Source organism: Ovis aries, chromosome 6, assembly GCF_016772045.2.
Source record: "Ovis aries strain OAR_USU_Benz2616 breed Rambouillet chromosome 6, ARS-UI_Ramb_v3.0, whole genome shotgun sequence".
Taxonomy (NCBI): domain Eukaryota; kingdom Metazoa; phylum Chordata; class Mammalia; order Artiodactyla; family Bovidae; genus Ovis; species Ovis aries.
In genome coordinates, this window is record NC_056059.1 from 86,212,114 (window position 1) to 86,234,943 (window position 22,830).

Below are 22,830 nucleotides of genomic sequence, written 5' to 3' on the forward strand. Positions count from 1 at the left end.
TTCTTAGAAATCTGCATGATTAGGAAATGAATTCTTCCTATTCTTCTGTCCCCAGAAATTCTGGGGAGCATTTTAACAGGAATAATTCACAATCTGATAAAGGAAATGAAATTGTCCAGTAGCTATAGATCTTGGCTGGGACGCAGGGAAGTTTTGGCCCAGTCCCCAAATTATTGTAACCACAATGAGGTCTCTTTAGTATTCAGTGGGTCTTTGAGATCTTGGGGTAAATTCTAATACACAACAGAAATATACAGGCCACACAAAGAACACAATTTCATGACAACCTGAATAGTTGTTAGTGTTTAAGCTATAATGGAGAAAGTAACAAGCTAACAAGCACACGATGATAGATTAGACCTGAAGAGTGAAGAGAGTATAGACTAAAAAGGAAGAATAGGCTCCTGAATATGGGAAAAAAAAAATTAAAAGTCACTAAATTAATCAAATGGAGTAGGAAATGCAATCCACTCCAGTATTCTTGACTGGAAAATTTCATGGACAGTAGAGCCTGGTGGACTATCATTCATGGGGTTGATAACAGTCAGACACAACTCAGCACACACACATGCAAGCCAAATCAAACAATGAATCTGGGTCATGAATTGCAAGGAAAAAGGAGTAGATGGAGGTGAGAAGAGAGAAAGAGAAAGGGGTCAGATAATGGCAGACAAAGCATGCTGTGACTCCAGGGAATATTAATCTTATTCTCTAGATAGCAGGGATTTGTTGAGGGATTTTAAGACAGAAAGTAACATTTATTTAGAGAATATTTCTGTAGAACAAATATTATTTATACAGATTTTTATTAAAATGGGACAGCTCAAGTTTGGCCTCATATCCTTTATAGTCAGTGTTTATCAGCTAGTATTCATGGAAGGGCAAATGAGGGAAGGAAGAAAGAAAATGAAAGCCCATACAGGAGGAGAGTCTTACCCTAAGTACTACGATAGAGTCTGAGCCAGACCTCAAAAGTACTTTTTATTAATAGGAGCCCATTTGCAAAAGCAATCTTCAAGTTTCTTTGCCTCTTTAGTGACAGATGTTCATAAATGTAGTTGTATTTCACACTACTCATTTTTACAAGGTTTGTTTCATCTATTCATTACCTTCAATATATATATTCACAGCTTTGGGACAGATAGATGACCTTCTAAAGTAAGCACTTTGACATAATTAAAAATTTTTCTTCACAATATACCTTGCATTTATATCATGCTGAGATGTGTGTTGGGTGGTAATACATCTTACTGTCATACAAGTCTTGGATTGCTTAGAAAACCCAAATCAACATCTACTATGTATTTGGATTATTCAGCTAATATTCATTCTAAGACTGCTCATATGGACCCAGGAGGAAGTCAGGAAAATAAATAATGAAATGAACTCAGTGTCATAGATATAACTAGAAAAGGCCTTGGCTACTTCATATGCCTTTATTTGTTAGCTTTTGGTGGCCAAGGCCACAGGCAAAAAAGTGTGATTTCTCAGAAAAGGAATACAAAAGAAAGCATATCCTTCCCATTCAACATTTCCCTTTTATTTTCTCAGGAAGATGCTTTACATATTGTGCAATAAACACAGCATTTCCTTATGACTGTCTCTCACCAATTTTGAATTATATTAATTGATAGAGTTACGGATTCAATTGGACCAGAAAAGTAGGTAAAATCTTGATCAAGGAAATCCTTAACAATATACTAAAGAAAGAAGCTTGTCCAATGGAAAATTAAACAGCCAGCAATTTAAGATGACATCAGGTACCACTGTCCAGGTAAGCCTCAGAACACAATGACCAGTAAGAAGCAAAGTGCCATATGGGCAATTCGAATTTTTGCAATGTTACCTAAGAGTTTCCATTTTTATAAGGCAAAAGAAATGCATATGGGGAAATTGTATTAGATAACCCTGAATGAGGAGCAAGATATAGTCAAAGTAAGATGCTCTAGTACTATTTTTTATAAGCATGATTTGTTCAGCCAAAGGTTTTTTTCCATATTGGCCAATGAAACTGAAATATGCAGTCCTGAGATTTGCATATATTTCTAGCTGAAACCATGTAAATAATATCCTCAAGAAAGAAATCAATAGAAAAGTTGGATGAAGAGTACAATAAAGGGACCAAAAATATTCAGAAATAAGAACTAGAGGAGATATTGGGAAATCCCTGGTGAGTCCAGTTTAGGATTTTGTACTTTCACTGCAGTTGGCATGGATATAATCCCTCACTGGGGAACTAAGATCCCATAAGCTGTGTTGGATGGCCAAAAAAATAAATATTAAGAGATATCATTCATAGAATATTTTAAAGATATTTTAGAGAAGAGGAAATTAAGGATGTGAGAATTTGTATTACTTTTTCAAGATACTAAAGCTATTTAGAGATAGAGCTGTTACTAAAAACTTCAGTTTCCTAAAAATTATTTGAAGCACTGTTTAATAAATTCCAAAATATAGAGGGAGGAAAACAAAATACTGAGGATTCATATAATGATTCAGATTCAGAAACAATATAGCACAGAATTAGTGAATTCTGACAAATTATTAGGTAGGAGTAGATAGTTCAGCATTACTCATATAGGTGGAGTATTTAATCCTTTCCATGAGATTATCCAAATATAATAATTTCCTATCTATGTGAAGTATAACTATTAAGATTACTTTATAAAGTAAATCAAGAACCAGAGAATAAGAAAAATGTTTTGTGAACCAGCAGATACTATGAACGCATAAAACCCAGAACCCTGATTCATAAGACACACAGCTAATCCTGATTATTCTTCCTTTACATGTGACCATAGAACTTCACACAAGTTCAAGATACATTTGTTGAGCACATCAGTATCAGTTCAGTCACTCAGTCATGTCCGAATCTTTGTGACCTCGTGGACTGCAGCATGCCAGGCTTTCCTGTCCACCACCAACCCCTGGAGCTTACTCAAACTCATGTCCATTGAGTCGGTGATTCCATCCAACCATCTCATCCTCTGTCATCCTCTTCTCCTGCCTTCAATCTTTCCCAGCATTGGGGTCTTTTCCAATGAGTCAGATCTTCACATTAGGTGGCCAAAGTATAGGAGTTTCAGCTTCAGCATCAATCCTTCCAATGAATATTCCTTGATGTACTTCTTTCACAGTTTGGAACCAGTCTGTTGTTCCATGTCCAGTTCTAACTGCTGCTTCTGGACCTGCATACAGATTTCTCAGGAGGCAGGTAAAGTGGTCTGATATTCCCATCTCTTGAAGAATTTTCCACAGTTTGCTGTGATCCACACAATCAAAGGCTTTAGCGTAGTCAATAAAGCAGATGTTTTTCTGGAACTCTCGTGCTTTTTTGATGATCCAATGGATGTTGGCAATTTGATCTCTGGTTCTTCTGCCTTTTCTAAATCCAGCTTGAACATCTGGAAGTTCATGGTCCATGTACTGTTGAAGCCTGGCTTGGAGAATTTTGAGAGTTATTTTGCTAGCATGTGAGATGAGTGCAATCATGTGGGTGTTTGAACATTCTTTGTCATTGCCTTTCTTTGGGATTGTGGCAGTCCTGTGGCCACTGCTGAGTTTTCCAAATTTGCTGGCATATTGAGTGCAGCACTTTCACAGCATCATCTTTTAAGATTTGAAATAGCTCAACTGGAATTCCATCACCTCCACTAGCTTTGTTCATAGTGAGGCTTTCTAAGGCCACTTGACTTTGCATTCCAGGGTGTCTGGCTCTAGGAGAGTGATCACATCATCATGGTTATCTAGGTCATGAAGATCTTTTTTATATTGTTCTTCTGTGTATTCTTACCACCTCTTCTTAATATCTTCTGCTTTGTCCAGTTCAGTTCAGTTCAATTCAGTCGCTCAGTTGTGTCCGACTCTTTGCAACCCCATGAATCGCAGCACGCCAGGCCTCCCTCTCCATCAGCAACTCCTCCATAAAATTTCTGCCCTTTATTGTGCCCATCTTTGCATGAAATGTTCCCTTGATATCTCTAATTTGCTTGAAGAGCTCTCTAGTCTTTCCCATTCTATTGTTTTCCTCTATTTCTTTGCATTAATCAGTGAAGAAGGCTTTCTTATCTCTCCTTGCTGTTGAGCACATACTACATGCTAGACCAGTATTTTTCAACCTTCATATTATTGATATTTTTGGCGGAAGAATTCTTTGTTGTGGGGGTTTTCTTAATGTGTTGCAGAATGTTTAGCAGCATCCCTGACCTCTACGGTAGAAGCACCAACTGCACAGCTTTTGGAATCAAAAATGTCTCAGGAAATTTCCCAGTGTCTCCTGAGGCAGGGGGTTGCAAAATCATCTCACATTTAGAATGACTGAGCTAGAAGACTTGAAAAGTCACACAATGAAAAAATGTGTAGATGCTGTGATTCCTGCTTGTAATCAGATAATAAATGTGAAAGGACATATAACTATACTTTGTCGTGAAAGTAATTTCCCCACTCCATAATTTCATCCTTCCTACTCTCCATACCATTTATTATCTCCTTAATAACCCTCTTTTATATCTGAAGCAAAACATTATTTGATTTCATCAGAATCTAGGATCCAGTCAGTTCTTCAATGTCTTTAAATTCAAATGTCTGTATATCCGTCTTTTCCACCTTAAATTTCAAGGAAATCACTAGTTCACCAAATCGCAAATCCCCTACTTGTCTCTGATTTTACTATACTGTCTTACCTAGATCATAATCACAGATTAATCCAAATTCTACCTTCTGCCTCTGTGAATGTAGCTGAGAAAAATAATACTCAACATGACAATTGTTCTCGCTGTAAAATGAAGTTCAGCAGTCACCTTACATATCCATCCCCACTTTCTTAGACTGTTACTTAACATTCAAAGCAACAGCACCTCTACATATGCCTTCCACTGATTTCCTCTTATTCTCAGATTAAAATCCAAAACTCATTAAAATGACCTAAATACCTTACATCATTAGGTGTTTCTTTGTTCCATATATTCTCCCTCTGACTCTTCCTCTGTCCACTGGCCTCTTGCTATTCATTGAGCAGAATAGGTGAGCTGACATCTGAGAGCTTCCCATTGATTGTTCCTTAGTCTGGGATTCTTTCCCCATATAAATGCATGGACCATTCCCCACTCTACACTTAATGTCTCTACTTACTTTTTCTGTGAGGTTTTTCCTGGCTATGTTATCCTAGAACCAATCACCTGATGTTACAGAGGGATAATTGAACTATAGAATGTGTTACCCAACAGGCATTTATTTATTGTGTTCTAGAGGCTGAGAAGTCCAAAACCAGGGGTTAGCATAGTTGGATTCTATTGTACAGGCCTTCTTACTAGCTTGCAGACAGATGTCTTTCTCCTGTATCTTCACATGGCAGAGAGAAAAAGCCCTAGAGTCTCTACTTCTTCTAATATGGGCATTAATCCATCACAGGTTTTCCACACTATGACCTCACCTAAACCTCAGTGGTAGCACTAGTGGTCAGGGACCTGCCTGCCAAAGCAGGAGACATAAAGATGCTGGTTCGATCCCTGGGTTGGGAAGATCCCTTGGAGAAGGGAATGGCAACCCTTTCCAGTATTCTTGCCTAGAGAATCCCATGGACAGGGGAGGCTGGCATGCTACAGTCTATAGGGATGCAAAGGGTTGGACACAGCTGAAGCAAATTAGTATGCAAATCTCAGTACCTCTCAGAATGCTCAACTCCAAATAGAACAGATTGCAGGGTAAGGTTTCAAGATATGAATTTAGAACAACACAAACACTCAGTCAAAAATATAAGGTAACCTGCTTAAAGGCAAAAATAGGAGATTATCTCTTTGTATATTTCCAATACCCAGAGGGTTTGTGTTACCTAGTAGGTCATCATATGTTGTTCTGTATTTGTCAGCTGCAGTACTTTTCATTTCAACAATCCACACAGGAATATACACACAAAAAATTTTTTAGTTTATTTTTTAGCTAAATAAACTGTTTAAAAAAATTGTAACAAACTGTAGGCCATGCTTTAGTGTAGGAGAAATATAGAAAAAGGAGGTGAATGAAGGAGGAGGAAAAGGGGAAAGAATAAGAACAAAAGGAGAAGTAAGGGAAGGAGAGGGAATTCCAGCATAATTATCACCATAAATACCCATTCACAAGTCCAATTCTTATGCCCCTAATTTAATGTCACACCAGTGATACAGCAGCATCTCTTACTCAATTTTTTTCTTGTAAATAAAAGGCCTTGGCATTTTCAAACAATATGGTGGTTGGTTATAGAGAATATATGTCTGTCTCTCTCACTTATAAAGTATCAGGACATATTCTGGTTCCTTAGACTTCTGAAATGACCTACCATTCCTGGAGGTTGAAGCCATAAGTAACACATGAGGGCTATTCCTGTGTTTAGAGTCCAATATTCTGAGCTCCTACTGCCGTACACAATGCCCACACTTCCTACCATATCAAAGCAGAAAACGATAAGTGGGTAGAATAAAGCCTCCATTTTGGTGTCACAAACTAAAATATGGATGAGTGCCAGGGTCCAGCCCCAGTGGATCCAGGGTAATTTGAAGCGGGGACAGAGTCAGCATCCTAGGAATTAATTGCTTAATTAAAGATATAGAGGGAGATTAGAAAGAAATAGTGTAGTAGGAAAATTAGTGGCGAAAAAGAGGCTGAATAATTTGGTTTATGTGGGATACCAATAAAGCTTTGAGACAAGAAGCTTGCACCACCAACGTAGGCCACTGGAGCCCACTTGAATATCAGAAGGTGCCCCTCTCGCGTAGAACTTAAAAGCCAGGGCAAAATTAACAGGCTTGGCAAGCACCCACACTCCAGATGGGAATTCAGCCAGAAAAAAGGAGAACAAGAAAGAAAGACCCAGTGGAATCAGTCTTTCCAGAAACTGATCCGATTTCTTTATTTTTAGGTTTGTTTATATACTTTTTGTTATACATAGGGATGAATACAGAGTCACACGGGGTCAGCAGACCTGACCTTTATCAAAATCAGGTGCTTCATATAAAAGTATACAAAGGTCTTAGAGGTTTTACATCATCTTCTGGCCATGAGGCCTGCTGACATTTTATGACCCTTTCTGATAACAGTCAGTCAGCCAGAAAACTTATTTTTTCCAGGGGTGATTTTTCTTAAACCAGGCACCATCTTCTGAAGGTACCAGATAAAGTTGCATTCCTATAGGGTGAGGGTGTAGGGGGTTATAATCAAGAAAAGAATTTACTTAGCCTAAGGTTTAACATTATTAATATCAAAGGTTAATACTTATTTCTCCCATATGCTAGTTATATTCATTATAAGGGCAGGGAATATGAAGATTAAGCAGCAAATATTGACTCAACAAATGAAAAACTCTTCACCAATATAATTCCTAATCAACCCACTATACTAATAATTTCTAATGTCCTAAAAGAATCTGCCTTTAGTAAGTCTAACACATCTCGTGCCTCTCACAGTTGGGAGGCTGTAAACAATCATATGTGGCCAGACGAATCTGTACAGGCAGGCTAGATAACCTTCAGAGGAGTTCATAAGTTGAAACACTTTTGTCACGCCCAGGAATTTTTATTAACTGGAGCTGTAGGTTAACTCCTTCTCTGAGAGAGGTGATGGGGGAGAGGCCCCCATAAAGTCAGAGGTGTAGGTGAGAGCATAAAACAGTAAAGTAGGAAGACTCTGGTTTTGGGGGTAGATGCTCGGGAACAGGGGGTTTCCTGAGACTCGATCCTGCCTTTGTGTATGCCGAAGCCTCCTTCCTCATGACCTTTGCCTTGGGCAGAGTTCCTCATGCTGGCTCCCGGCGGATGAGTCAAATTTAATTGTAAACTTTAAATGTGTTTTGCCATCTATCAATTTTTATAAACTGAAGTTTGTGTTTGTTGCTGTTGTTGTTTGGTAGGGCCTTTAGAATATTAGTTTACTTTTTGTTCTCTAGGCTATGTGTGTCATAATTCAACTAGAATAGTGCCTAAGATGGAGAAGGCAATGGCACCCCACTCCAGTACTTTTACCTGGAAAATCCCATGGATGGAGGAGCCTGGAAGGCTCCATGGGGTCGCTGAGGGTTGGACACGACTGAGCAACTTCACTTTCACTTTTCACTTTCATGCATTGGAGAAGGAAATGGCAACCCACTCCAGTGTTCTTGCCTGGAGAATCCCAGGGATGAGGGAGCCTGGTGGGCTGCCGTCTATGGGGTCGCACAGAGTCGGACATGACTGAAGTGACTTAGTAGTAGTCGTAGTAGTGCCTAAGAACATAAATTAAAAGAATAAAAAGACATAAATGAAGAAGTGGGGAGTAAGCAGTAGGGGAAGGAGAGAGAATGAATAAAGGAAGATAAAAAGAAAATCACTTGACAATTCCAAAATGAATAAAGAAGGACTTATTTTAAAGATCAGACTTATCAGTGATTCCTAACCTATGTATCTTTTTTCTAGTGAGAATATACTAGAGACTGGATTTGTTTTTTGCATTTGAGAAGAGACCTCATATATACCTGAGGAATAGAAAACAATGAAATAGAGAGAGAATTGTTCAAACTGAATTGGATTTTAATGCTTTATTTACCTTAAAAAAGGATTTGTATCATTTTATATGCTGTTACTGCTGCTGCTGACTCTGCTCTGACTATTGTTACTACTGCTCATGTCTGACTCTGTGCAAGACTGCCCTCTGCCAGGCTCCTCTAACTACGGGATTCTCTAGGCATGGGTACTGGAGTGGATTTCCATGTCCTCCTCCAGGGGATCTTCCTGACCCAGGGATCTTCCTGACCCAGGGATCAAAGCCAGGTCTCCTAAGTTGCAGGCAGATTCTCTATTACTGAGCCAGCAGGGAGGCCCACCTTATATGTTGCCTAGAATATAACACTAATGTCTAGTGGGGATGGTCAAATATAGCATGGAAAAGTCACATAATAAATATTTCCTGTGATATAGAGCTAAATCTTAATTCCTGTTATAAACCTCAATTCCTGATAAAAAGCTAAACCTTAAAGGGTCCAGTCAAGAGACAAACATACATTAGTCTATTGTGTGGTTTCTCAAACTTTAAGATACACAATCACCTGGAGATATTGTTAAAATGGTATTTCCAAAACATCTCCAAGATTCTGTTTCAACATTTCTGTAAAGAAAACTAATGAATTCGCATTTCCAACAAACTCTCTGGTAATGCTGATTCTGATCATCCCACATACCACATTTTGAATAACAGTATGGTGACTCACGTGGTAAACAATTTGCCTACAATGCTGGAGACCCAGGTTCAATCCCCAAGTCATGTAGATCCCTTGGAGAAGGGAATGGCAACCCACTTCAGTATTCTTGCCTGGAGAATTCCATGAACAGAGGAACCTGGCAGGCTACTGTCCATGGGGTCCCAAAGAGTTGGACATGGCTGAGCAACTAAAGAAAAACATAAGGATATTAATTAATATGCTTATTTTCCACTAAGGATAAATGATCCCCTAAGACTCAAAGGAAGTAAATTCATTCAAGATATATGCATCTACTTACTATGAGAGATAGAAAATACTGAACTTTATAGTCATTTGACTTTAAAATTAATAATTATTTTATCAAAAAATACCCCATAGGATTACCAATTTTTACAAGTATTTGACTTGAAGACTTAAAATATTCTAAGTCAATAGGAAAAAAGTACAATTTAGTAATTTGTAGGAAACTCACTTAAAATAACTCCATTTCATTATGTCAGTTATCACCATTTATTAGAAAGTACATAAAGTTTTAATTAGATGATTTTATTTTTGTTATATACTTATTTCAACTTGGGCACACATCTGTTGAAATAGGCTAGATGGTGTTTTACAGAAACATTTTTGCCATTCCATTTATTTCTACACTTGACTTATGCTAACACACCTTGCCTTTGTCTTATTCACACTTGTCTGGACTAATGGGGATTAACATTTAATGGGTCCACTGGTTTCCTGGCCACTCGCTTCACAAATTTCTTCTGTAAAATCACTCTGTTAAGTTTATTTTTAGTGTCTATGGGGACAGACTTTAGGAAGTCTTTTCAGTTCTATAATAAGATCTCATAACTGATGCAATTATAAAAACAAATGAAGTGTTTCAAGGTATTTAAACAGCAGTTTTCTAGCAAAGAGCATCTCCTGAAGTGTCAGAATTTCAGCTTTCGTGACTGGTGAGTCTCATTTTTGGGAAAAAGTTAACATATTCATGTGTAATATAGTATAATGTTATTTGCAATTTTTTGATTGCTAAAATGAATTGGAAACCATATATAAACTGTGTGCTATTTATTGATAATTTTGCAAATAGAAACAATTTCAGTAAATGATATTTGGGATCATAATTAAGGCAGAGTTTAAGAGAGGTTTAGGAGGTAGATTGTTGCTTGTCATTCTACCTCCTAAACCTCTCTTATATATATATAAAACAGCAATCTAAATGGTCAGCCTGACACCTTTTTTTGTCCTTCTTGCAGACTGAACTATTCACTTTCATGCTCTCTCATTTTTGTTTCTCTGCAGATCACCCACACTTTACTTACCCACTTGCTGTATATTATGTAACACAACTTATGCTTTTACTTCTTTAAATATCTCCATTCTCTTGGTCTACTTAACATGTTCACTTTCTGTGTGTTTATAGCACTTTAAGTGAAGTCTCTCAGTCGTGTCTGACTCTCTGCGACCCCATGGACTGTAGCCTACCAGGCTCCTCCTTCCATGGGATTTTCTAGGCAAGAGTACTGGAGTGGGTTGCCATTTCCTTCTCCAGAGGATCTTCCTGACCCAGGGATCGAACGCGGGTCTCCCGCATTGTAGGCAGACACTTTACCATCTGAGCCACCAGGGAAGCCCTCATAGCACCTTAGTATTTTCAAATCAAAACACTTACCTTTATTTATCAAGATCCCTACTGGTTCCTAAGTTCCATGATGTCAAGAAATGTGTTTATGTATTTCAATTGTCCTTGCATTTCTAGTCTGTTTCACTAGGCTTTGGAACATAGTGTGATGTGTAAATGAAATGTTTGGTGTATAAATGAAAGAGTGAATGTGCTACTGATTTTTTACATGTGCTTTCACAGGACTCCACCAAATATGAAGATCTTTATCTTTGTCTTTATTACGGCTCTCATCTGTATCATTTTTCTAGATTCCACATATATACATTCATAAATGATATTTTTTTTCTCTTTCTGACTTACTTTACTCTGTACAACAGTCTATAGGTCCATCCATATCTCTGAAAATGACATAACTTGTTCCTTTTTATGGCTGAGCTTCATTTCATTGGCTGTTATCCCACTGACTTTCACTCAAATTGAATTCCTTCTTGCCCTTAATGACAGGACAAAGACATTTACTTGACTCCCTAGGTATAGATAATAGTAAAAGACATTTGAAAAGGGAAGGATGTATTAAAAATATTATTTGGGAAAGATATCTTTGGATGAGGTGTATAAGCCATGTTTAAGCAGAAGGGCAAAAGGATTGAATTAGGTTGGTGATAGAAAACAGAAAAAGACTTTTCTTTCTAAGGTAAAGTGAGAAATGTAAAGGTTGGGAGAAACTTTTAGGGGAAGTTGAGTAGCCGGAAGGAAGTGATCAACCAGGTCTGACAGAAAAAGTGTCCACTCTGGTCAGCTGATACTGATGATAATTTGATAAGAGGACACATTCTACCGTTTAGTGCCTTTCCACAGCTGGGAGCAAGCAGACATCACGGCACCTTGGAAGGCAGGAAGGGAGGGAATAACAAATGGGCAATTGTGAACACTTGGTCAGGTACAAATGAGTATACATTAATATAACTCAAAATTTAAAAAGCATAATGTTATTATTAATGACTTTATCTGTAGTTCAAATTTAATATAGCATTTTCTCTTTATCCACAGATTTTTTACCATGATTTTTCTTACTCTTTCTGTTGTGTTGAAAACCCATCTTTCAAATGAATAAAACAAAGAAAAACAATTCAGTCAAGTAGTTGCACAACACACACTTGGAATCAAATATCAATATTTTAAAACATAATAATGATATTCTCTGAACTATGTAATTGGCTTCTACTTTCTTTTCTCTGTTCAAATATTTTGAAAAAATTTTTAAACCTACCATGCATGCTTAATAAATTGATCTATCAAGCATATACTAGGTATCTTGTATTATGTCCAAGAACTGTGATAGCAAAGTACCAAAATCACTTAATTAAGAGTTTGAGGATAAGTATATATCCATGAAGGCATCACCTCCATCAACTCCATAAACATATCCATCATCAATAAATATTTCCACCCACATCCTTTATTATTATTTGATTATTATTATTTTATGTGGTTGTGGGTGGTAAGAACACACAATAGATCCCCCTTCAGTTCAGTTCAGTTCAGTCGCTCAGTCATTTCCCACTCTTTCCGACTCCATGAATCGCAGCACACCAGGCCTCCCTGTCCATCACCAACTCCCGGAGTTCACTCAGACTCACGTCCATTGAGTCCATGATACCATCCAGCCATCTCATCCTCTGTCGTCCCCTTCTCCTCCTGCCCCCAATCCCTCCCAACATCAGAGTCTTTTCCAGGGAGTCAACTCTTCGCATGAGGTAGCCAAAGTACTGGAGTTTCAGCTTTAGCATCATTCCTTCCAAAGAAATCCCAGGGCTGATCTCCTTCAGAATGGATTGGTTGGATCTCCTTGCAGTCCAAGGGACTCTCAAAAGTCTTCTCCAACACCACAGTTCAAAAGCATCAATTCTTTGGCACTCATCCTTCTTCACAGTCCAACTCTCACATCCATACATGACCGCTGGGAAAACCATAGCCTTGACTAGATATCAAGGCAAATTGGAAGTGGTCAAACAAGAGATGGCAAGAGTGAAAGTCAACATTCTAGGAATCAGCGAACTAAAATGGACTGGGATGGGTGAATTTAATTCAGATGACCATTATGTCTACTACTGTGGTCAGGAATCCCTCAGAAGAAATAGAGTGGAGAGTCAAGGGGACTGATATCTGTCAGGAAGAGAAAAACTTAAAAGAAATTTGAAAAAGAGGCCCTAAGAAAAGGCATTCAGGTTTGGTGATAGATTGAATTAATGAACAAATTACAGAAGGAGGAAAAAGAAATGGAGCAAAGTTGTCAGGCTTTGATTAGCAAATAAATGTGCTAGGACCTATGACCTTTGGAAAAGACATATAACGTTAACATCTGTTTCTTGATTGTTGTTGTTTCTTCCAGGGAATAATGGTTTATGATTTTGTTTGGCCTGTTTATGTAGGAGATGCTAAAGGAGATACATTGGCTATGTTCAGTCTGAAAGAGAACAGTATTCACACTGAAAGTCCAAGTGAGCTAAAATGCTACCCTGAACCTTTGATTCTCATGTGAGAAGTGAGGGGGTGGGGGGTGGGGGGGCGGAAGATGGTAAAAATCATTCTCCAAATTAGTTTCAATATTTTTAAAATCTGTGAAGTACCAGGAAAAATAATATCAGCTTCAACCATAATTGGTTTCTGTAATTATAGATACTGAAGCCATGAGAATATAGAAGTTCTCTTGAATTTTAGAAGAGAACAGTTGAACAGTGTTACTATGTTAGGTAAGAAGGATCCAACTGAAGCTTATATTCATTCATTCAAGAGATATTTCTTGACCAAACGTACGCATGCCATTAGATAGCTAATGGGGATATAAAAAACATTAAGCCAGAGTCTCTGCACTACACAGCTTAGTGAAAAAGTAAAAGTGAAGGCGTTAGTTGCTCAGTTGTGAGCAACTCTTTGTGACCCATGGGCTGTAACCCACCAGGCTTATCTGTCCATAAAATTTCCTACTCCAGGGAATCTTTCTAACTTGTGATCAAACCTGGGTTTCCCACGTTGCAGGCAGATTCTTTATCGTCTGAGCCACAGGGAAGCCCAAACAACTTAGTGTATGGCTTTAAATATGGCTGTAAAAACAATTAATCATCAACTAAACTATCATGTGATAAAGGAGTGATACGATTGGATGGCTTATATAGGTATATTATATAAGGTAGAGTTTGGCCAGGTCAACTGAGAGGGAGTACAGACAGAAAATTAAGTCCATTGGAACACTATTAAAATAATTGTGAGAAATAAGAGCTTGAACTAGAAAAGAGTGGTATTGACAGCAGCAAAAGTCTCATTATATACCTATTTTAGAATTATTTTACTAAAAATTTTATACAGTTCAGTTCAGTTCAGTTCAGTTGCTCAGTTGTGTCCGACTCTTTGCGACCCCATGAATCGCAGCACGCCAGGCCTCCCTGTCCATCACCAACACTCGCAGTTCGCTCAGACTCATGTCCATCGAGTCAGCGATGCCATCCAGCCATCTCATCCTCTGTCGTCCCCTTCTCCTCCTGCCCCCAATCCCTCCCAGCATCAAGTCTTTTCCAATGAGTCAACTCTTCTCATGAGGTGGCCAAAAGTACTGGAGTTTCAGCTTTAGCATCATTCCTTCCAAAGAAATCCCAGGGCTGATCTCCTTCAGAATGGACTGGTTGGTTTATACAGAGAAAAAGTTAAATAGGCATGGTTTTTTGGTCAAAACTCATTTGTCATGTCAAATAAATGCAAATCCAAACTTGGATAAAGTGAAAGTATTAGTTGCTCAGTTCTGTCCAACTCTTTCTGACCCCATGAACTACAGCCCACCAGGCTCCTCTGTCCATGGATTCTCCCGGCTAGTAGCTGTTCCCTTCTCCAAGAATACTAGAGTGGGTAGCCTATCCCTTCTCCAGTGGATCCTCCCAATCCAGGAATCACACCAGGGTCTCCTGAATTGCAGGCAGATTCTGTACCACATGAGCTACCAGGGAAGCCCAAACTTAGATTCAGAGAGATTTTAATCAGAATAAAGCATTTCAATATAGGGAATGCTCAAATCACAGAAATCTGCAAGGATTTCAAAAGCAAGCAGAAAACTCTTCTTTTAATCGGGTAAGACAAAATAAGCAAAGACAAGTAGAGACATTTAAGGGAAGTCGATCTATCAGAAAGAAATGTCTGGTAATTGTTGTTCAGTCACAAGGTCCTTTCCTACTCTTGCAAGCCCTTGAACTGCAGCATGACTATGCCAAAGCCTTTGACTGTGTGGATCACACTAAACTATGGAAAATTCTTCAACAGATGGGAATACCAGACCACCTGGCCTGCCTCTTGAGAAATCTGTATACAGGTCAGGAAGCAATAGTTAGAACTGGACATGGAACAATAGACTGGTTCCAAATCAGGAAAGGAGTACATCAAGGCTGGATATTGTCACTCTGCTTATTTAACTTATATGTAGAGAACATCATGAAAAACGCTGGTCTGGATGAAGCACAAGCTGGACTCAAGATTTCTGGGAGAAATATCAATAACCTCAGATATGCAGATGACACCACCCTTCTGGCAGAAAGTGAAGAGAAACTAAAGAGCCTCTTGATGAAAGTGAAAGAGGAGAGTGAAAAAGTTGGCTTAAAGCTCAGCATTCAGAAAACTAAGATCATGGCATCTGCTCCCATCACTTCATGGCAGATAGATGGGGAAACTGTGAAAATAGTGGCTGACTTTATTTTTCTGGGCTCCAAAATCGCTGCAGAAAGTGACTGCATGAAATTAAAAGACGCTTGCTCGTTGGAAGGAAAGTTATGACCAAACTAGATGGCATATTAAAAAGCAGAGACATTACTTTGCCAACAAATGTCCGTCTAGTCAAGGCTATGATTTTTCCAGTAGGCATGTATAGATGTGAAAGTTGTACTATAAAGAAAGCTGAGCGCTGAAGAATTGATGCTTTTGAACTGTGGTGTTGGAGAAGACTCTTGCGAATCCCTTGAACTGCAAGGAGATCCAGCCAGTCAATCCTAAAGGAGATCAGTCCTGAGTGTTCATGGAAGAACGGATGTTGAAGCTGAAACTCCAATAATTTGGCCACATGATTCGAAGAGCTGACTCACTGGAAAAGACCCTGATGCCAGGAAAGATTGAGGGCAGGAGGAGAAAGGGATGACAGAGGATGAGATGGTTTGGTGGTATCACTGACTCAATGGACATGAGTCTGAGTAAACTACGGGAGTTGGTGATGAATAGGGTGACCTGGCATGCTGTGGTCCATGGGGTCACAAAGAGTTGGACGGGATTGAGAGACTGAACTGAACTGAACTGAGACTTCCCTGTCCTTCACTATCTCCTTGAGTTGGCTCAAACTCATGTCCATTGAGTCATTGATGCCATCCAACCATATCACCCTCTACCACCGCCTTCTTCTTTTGCTTTCAATCTTTCCCAACATCAGGGTCTTTTCCAATGATTCAGCTCTTCAAATTACATGACCAAAGTATTGGAGATTTAGCATCAGTCCTTCCAATGAGTATTCAATGTTGATTTCCTTTAGGATTGACTGGTTTGATATCCTTGCAGTCCAAGGGACTCAAGAGTCTTTTCCAGCACAACAATTTGAAATCATCAATTCTTCAGCACTCAGCCTTTTTTATAGTGCAACTCTCACATAAGTACATGGCTTCTGAAAAAAACACAGCTTTGATTATATGAAACTTTGACAGCAAAGTGATGTCTCTGATTTTTAATACACTGTCTAGGTTTGTTATAGCTTTCCTTTCAAAGAGCAAGTGTCTTTTTTCAATTTTGTGGCTGCAGTCACCATCCGCAGTAATTTTGGAGCCCCCCAAATGAAATCTGAATGTTTCCTCTTTCTCTCTATCTATTTGCTGTGAAGTGAGGGAACCAGGTGCCATGATCTTTGTTTTTTGAATGTCGAGTTTTAAGCCAACTTTTTCACTCTTCACATTCACCTTCATCAAGAGGTTCTTTAGCTCTTCTTCACTTTCTGCCATTAAAGTGGTATGATCTGCATATCTGAGGTTGTTTATATTTCTCCCATCAATCTTGATTCCAGTTTGTGAGTCATCCAGCCCAGCATTTCACATGATGTATTCGACATAGAAGTTAAATAAGCAGGATTACAATATACAACCTTGACATACTTCTTTCCCAATTTTGAAACAATCCCTTGTTCTATTTCCAGTTCTAACTGTTGCTTCTTGTCTTGCATACAGGTTTCTTGGGAGGCAGGTCAGATAGTCTGGTATTCCCACCTCTTTAAGAATTTTTCACAGTTTGTTGTGATCCACACAGTCAAAAGCTTTAGCACAGTGAATGAAGCAAAAGTAGATGTTTTTGTCTGGAGTTCCCTTGCTTTTTCTATAAGCCAACGAATGTCAGCAATTTGATCTTTGGTTTCTCTACCTTTTCTAAATCCAGGTTGTACATCTAGAAGTTCTCAGTTCATGTAATGTTGAAGTCTAGCTTGGAGAATTTTGAGTATTACCTTGCTAGCATGTGAAATAAGTGCAATTGTGTGGTAGTTTGAACGTTCTTTCCCATTGTGTTTCTTTGGGATTGAAATGAAAACTGACCTTTTCCAGTCCTATGGCCACTGCTGAGTTTTCCAAATTTGCTGACATATTGAGTGCAGCACTTTAACAGCATCATCTTAGAATTTGAAACAGCTCAGCTGGAATTCCATAATCTTCACTAGCTTTGTCTATAGTGAGGCTTCCTAAGGCCCATTTGACTATGCACTCCAGGGTGTCTGACTCTTCTAGGTGAGTGATCACACCATTGTGGTTATCGAGGTCATTAACACCTTTTTGTGTAGTTTCTCTGTGTATTCTTGCCACTGCTTCTTAATCTCTTCTGCTTCTGTTAGGTCCTTACAGTTTTTGTCCTTTATTGTGCCTATCTTTGCATGAAATATTCCCTTGGTATCTCCAATTTTCTTGACTGTCTAGTCTTTATCATTCTATTGCTTTCCTCTATTTCTTTGCACTGTTCACTTAAGACTTTCTTATCTCTTCTTGATATTCTCTGGAATTCTGCATTCAGTTGGGTATATATTTCCCTTTCTCCTTTGCCTTCTGCTTCTCTTATTTTCTTAGCTATTTGAAAGGCCTCCTCAGACAAACACTTTGCATCCTTTAATTTCACTTTCTTGCAGATGGTTTTGGTCATGACATGCTGTACAATGTTACTAAATCTCTATCCACAGTTCTTCAGGCACTCTGACTACCAGATCTAGTCCCTTCAATCTATTCATCACCTCCACTGTATAATCACAAAGCATTTGATTTAGGTCATACGTGAATGATCTCGTGGTTTTCCCTACTTTCCTAAATTTGAGCCTGAATTTTGCCATATGGAACTGATGATCTGAACCACGGTCAGCTCCTGGTCTTATTTTTGCTGATTGTATACAGATTTTCCATTTTTAGCTGCAAAGAATATAATCAATCTGATTTGGGTATTGACCATCTGGTGCTGTCCATGTGTAAAGTTGTTTTTTGTGTCTAGCAGATTCTGACAGAAAAAGTGTCTGCTGTCATCAACCGAATCTCAGAGTAAGCTGTTAAGGGAGCACATTCCACTTGTTAATGCTTGTCCTGTCCTCGGGACAAGCAGAGATCAGGGCACTAGGGAAGGAGAGAAGACAGACTAACATATGGAGACAATAAAACAGTGGCAACAAGTAGGCTTTTGTGAAACTTAGTCAGACACAAATGAATATATATGGATATAACTTGAAAACAAGTAAGCATAATGTTATTAGCCATGATTTCATCTGCTGCTGCTGCTGCTGCTAAGTTGCTTCAGTCGTGTCCGACTCTGTGCAACCCCATGGACGGCAGCCCACCAGGCTCCTCTGTCCCTGGGATTCTCCAGGCAGGAACACTGGATCATCTGTAGTTCAAAGTAAACAGAAAGAATGTTTTCTCTTTATCTACAGGCTTGGAGAGAAGATGTATATGCTTTGTACTCAGGAAGGTTCTTCTTGCCCTCCTGTGGTGTCCATAGTCTGGCTTTCAAAGAAAGAAAGAAAAGAAGATTCAGTCTAGTGTTACATGCACAACGCACTCCTGAGATCAAGTATTATTATTTCCAAACAGTAGTAGTGATATTCTCTGAACTAATTGATTGTGTTCTCCTTTATTCTCCGTGTTAAAGTATTTAAAAATTTTTTTAAAAAAAGAAACTTACCGTACATAATAAATTAATCCTTAAGCACATACTGGATATCCCATTGTGTTCATTTCCTTTGGGCTGCAATAACAAAGTAAGAAAATTGATTGCTAAAATTAACAATGATTTATGTCCACACAATATATTTGGCAGAGTTCTGATGGATGTAGAGTATAATTGTCTTTTAGGTTTTTTTTATGTTTGGCATCTATTGTCCACCCTTGGCATTTCTTGGTTAGTAAATGTAGCTTCAGTCTCTATATCTGTTTTCACAAATCCAGCTTGTACTGCTGTGTTTCCCTGTTCTCATAAATACAACATTCATATGTGGTTAAGTGCCTATCCTATTCTAATAAGCCCTCCTTTTATCATATTATTTTGCAGTGGCCCATATTTTGAAATAAATCATACTCTGTGTTATTGGAGGCGATAGCAACAGCACATCTTTCGTGGTAGGACAAAATTGAACAGATAGCATCCATGCCTGTTTGGATTCTCAGTACAATTTTCCTATACCTATGACACCTCATAAAGTTTTTTGATATGTCAACATTTCTAAAGAAAGACACACAATGCCATCTTATAATATTCTGGGACATTTATTATGAAAGAAATCAAGCATGACAAATCAGGGTGGCAATTCTAAAAGCTGAAAATCATCTAGGCAGTGTCATTTTAATTTTGAAATATTCTGTACTAAAAACATTTCAATCCATGCAGTTGGCATGAAATCATCAAAATCTTAATCAATATCTCACCTTTAATTTTAATCGTACTTATAGAAGAAACTGATTCCTTCCTTTGTTGAAGTATAGTGATTTACAGTGTCCAGTTAGTTTCAGGTGTACAACACAGTAATTCAAGGATGTATATATTATATATATGTAGAAGGAATATTGGAGAAAGCAATGGCACCCCACTCCAGTACTCTGCCTGGAAAATCCCATGGACGGAGGAGCCTGGTGGGCCACAGTCCATGGAGTCACTAAGATTCGGACACGACTGAGCGACTTCACTTTCACTTTTCTCTTCCATGCATTGGAGAAGGAAATGGCAACCCACTCCAATGTTCTTGCCTGGAGAATCCCAGGGACGGGGGAGCCTGGTGGGCTGCCGTCTATGGGGTCGCACAGAGTCGGACACGACTGAAGCAACTTAGCAGCAGCAGCAGAATGAATATATGTATAATCATATATTTGTTCTTTATTCATTCTTTTTTAGATTCTTTTTCCTAAGAACTTGTTATAAAATATTGACTAGAGTTCCCTTGCTATAGAATAAGTCCTTGTTAGTTATCTATTACATATAGTAGTGTATCTATGTTAATCCCCAACTCCTGTTTTCTACCCTCCTTCCTTTTCCCTTTTATCACCATAAATTTGAGTTCTATCTATGCATCTATTTCTGAAATACTCATTTTAGCATGTAGCTTGAAAAAAAATGTCAACTATGCATTGCTTGTAAATGTTGACAGCTAAAACTCTACAAATTAAGCTGTCATAATTTTAGGAAATAGAAAATGGTATTCACCAGAATTTATGGAAACAAGCTTTCACCTCCTGAGATCAGCTAAACTAAGGGACAATCTTCAATCTCCAGAGGTCTGCACACAGCAGAGAGGCCAAGTGTTAAATCAAGGACAGTCACAGAACACAAAAGGAAAGTCCTCAGGCTCAGATGCTGATGAAAATCAGAGAGTGAGGGAAGGAAGTAGATGCTGAGTTATTTGTGTGCGTGCTCTCTCCTTAACTGCCTTTCACCCTCCACTTAACACACTTCATTGTATGAAAGATGCCTGAAAATGAACACCTCCAATATGGAACTTTTTGTTGTGCCCCTCCCCCATTTTAGTTCATTTCACTGTGTAGTTCCTCAGATTCAAAACGTAAGAATAATCCTTGAGTTTTTTCTTTCCACTGACCTTCACTTTCTATGTATGACCAATGTTTATCTGGTAAGTCCTACTTCTAACATTAACACATATTTAAATTACATATGTAATATAAATATGTGTGCTTGCTCAGTTGCTCAGTCGTGTTCTTGTCTTTGCAACCCCATGGACTGTAACCCTCCAGGCTCCTCTGTCCATGGGATTTTCCAGGCAAGAATATTGGATTGAGTTGCCATGCCCTCTTTCAGGATTTCTTCCCCACCCCGGAATCAAACCCGGGTCTCCTGCGTCTCCTGTATCTCATGCACTGGCAAGAGGATTCTTTACCACCGAGTCACCTGAGAAGCCTATATATTAATTTAGAGGATACAATACTGCTATCTAAGCACTAATTGTATAGTAGGTCTTCAGAACTTACATATAGACCATGACTAAAATTTTTGCCTTCTGTCCCTGGCAATCACAAACACAGTTCTCCTCATGCTTCTATGTGCTTGATAATTTTAAATTTTACCAGTAAATGAGATTGTACGATATCAGTCTTTCTGTCTCTGGCTTATTTCAGTTAGCAAAATATCCTTTAGGTTTATCCATAATGTCTCAAAAGCAAATTGTTTCTTTTTTAGCTCTAAAAATAATAATACCTATTTTTGTGTGCATAACACATTTATTCTCTCTATTTACATTTCAATCCACATTCAAACTGTTTCTAAGTCTTGGCTAATGTAAACAATGATGCAAAGAACATGAAAGTGCATATCTAACTTGGAAACTTTGATTTAAATTCCTCTTGATAGTTATTCAGAAATGGTATAATTTAACTAGATGGTAGCGTTTTTTTTTTTTTTAAATTTTTTAGGTAACTCCATAATATCTTCCTTAGAGGTTGCAACAATTTATATATCTATAATATCTCAGAGCTCTCTTCTCTCCTGTTTCAACCACATTTATTTTCTTTTTAACAGTCAGACTAATAAGAAATCTTATAATATTAGCCTTCAGTTTTCTTCCTCCACTGGTTTGCGGTGAGGCATAATTCTACTTTATTAAAACTCACACCATGTACTTATTATTACCTTCGTTTTTGAAATATTTACATTTTTAAGAGTTTTTAAGAATAGATAAGAGAAAAGCAAAGGAGAAAGGAAAGATATACCTATTTGAATGCAGAGTTCCAAAGAAGAGCAAGGAGATAAGAAAGCTTTCCTCAGTGATCAATGCAAAGAAATAGAGGAAAACAATAGAATGGGAGAGACTAGAGATCTCTTTAAGAAAATTAGAGATATCAAGGGAACAATTCATGCAAAGGTGGCCTCAATAAAGGACAGAAATAGTAGGGACCTAACAGAAGCAGAAGATATTAAGAAGAGGTGGCAAGAACACAGAAGAACTGTACAAAAAAGGTCTTCATGACCCAGATAATCACGATCGTGTGATCACTCACCTAGAGCCAGACATCCTGCAATGTGAAGTCAGGTGAGCCTTAGGAAGCATCACTATGAACAAAGCTAGTGGAGGTGATGGAATTCCAGTTGAGCTATATCAAATCCTGAAAGATGATGCTGTGAAAGTGCTGCACTCAATATGTCAGCAAATTTGGAAAACCAGGCAGTGGGCACAGGACTGGAAAAGGTCAATTTTCATTCCAATCCCAAAGAAAGGCAATGCCAAAGAATGCTCAAACCACCACACAATCGCACTCATCTCACACGCTAGTAAAGTAATGCTTAAAATTCTCAAGCCAGGCTTCAGCATTATGTGAACCGTGAACTTCTAGATGTTCAAGCTGGTTTTAGAGAAGGCAGAGGACCCAGAGATCAAATTGCCAACATCCATTGGATCATCAAAAAAGCAAGAGAGTTCCAGAAAAACATCTATTTCTGCTTTATTGACTATGCCAAAGCCTTTGACTGT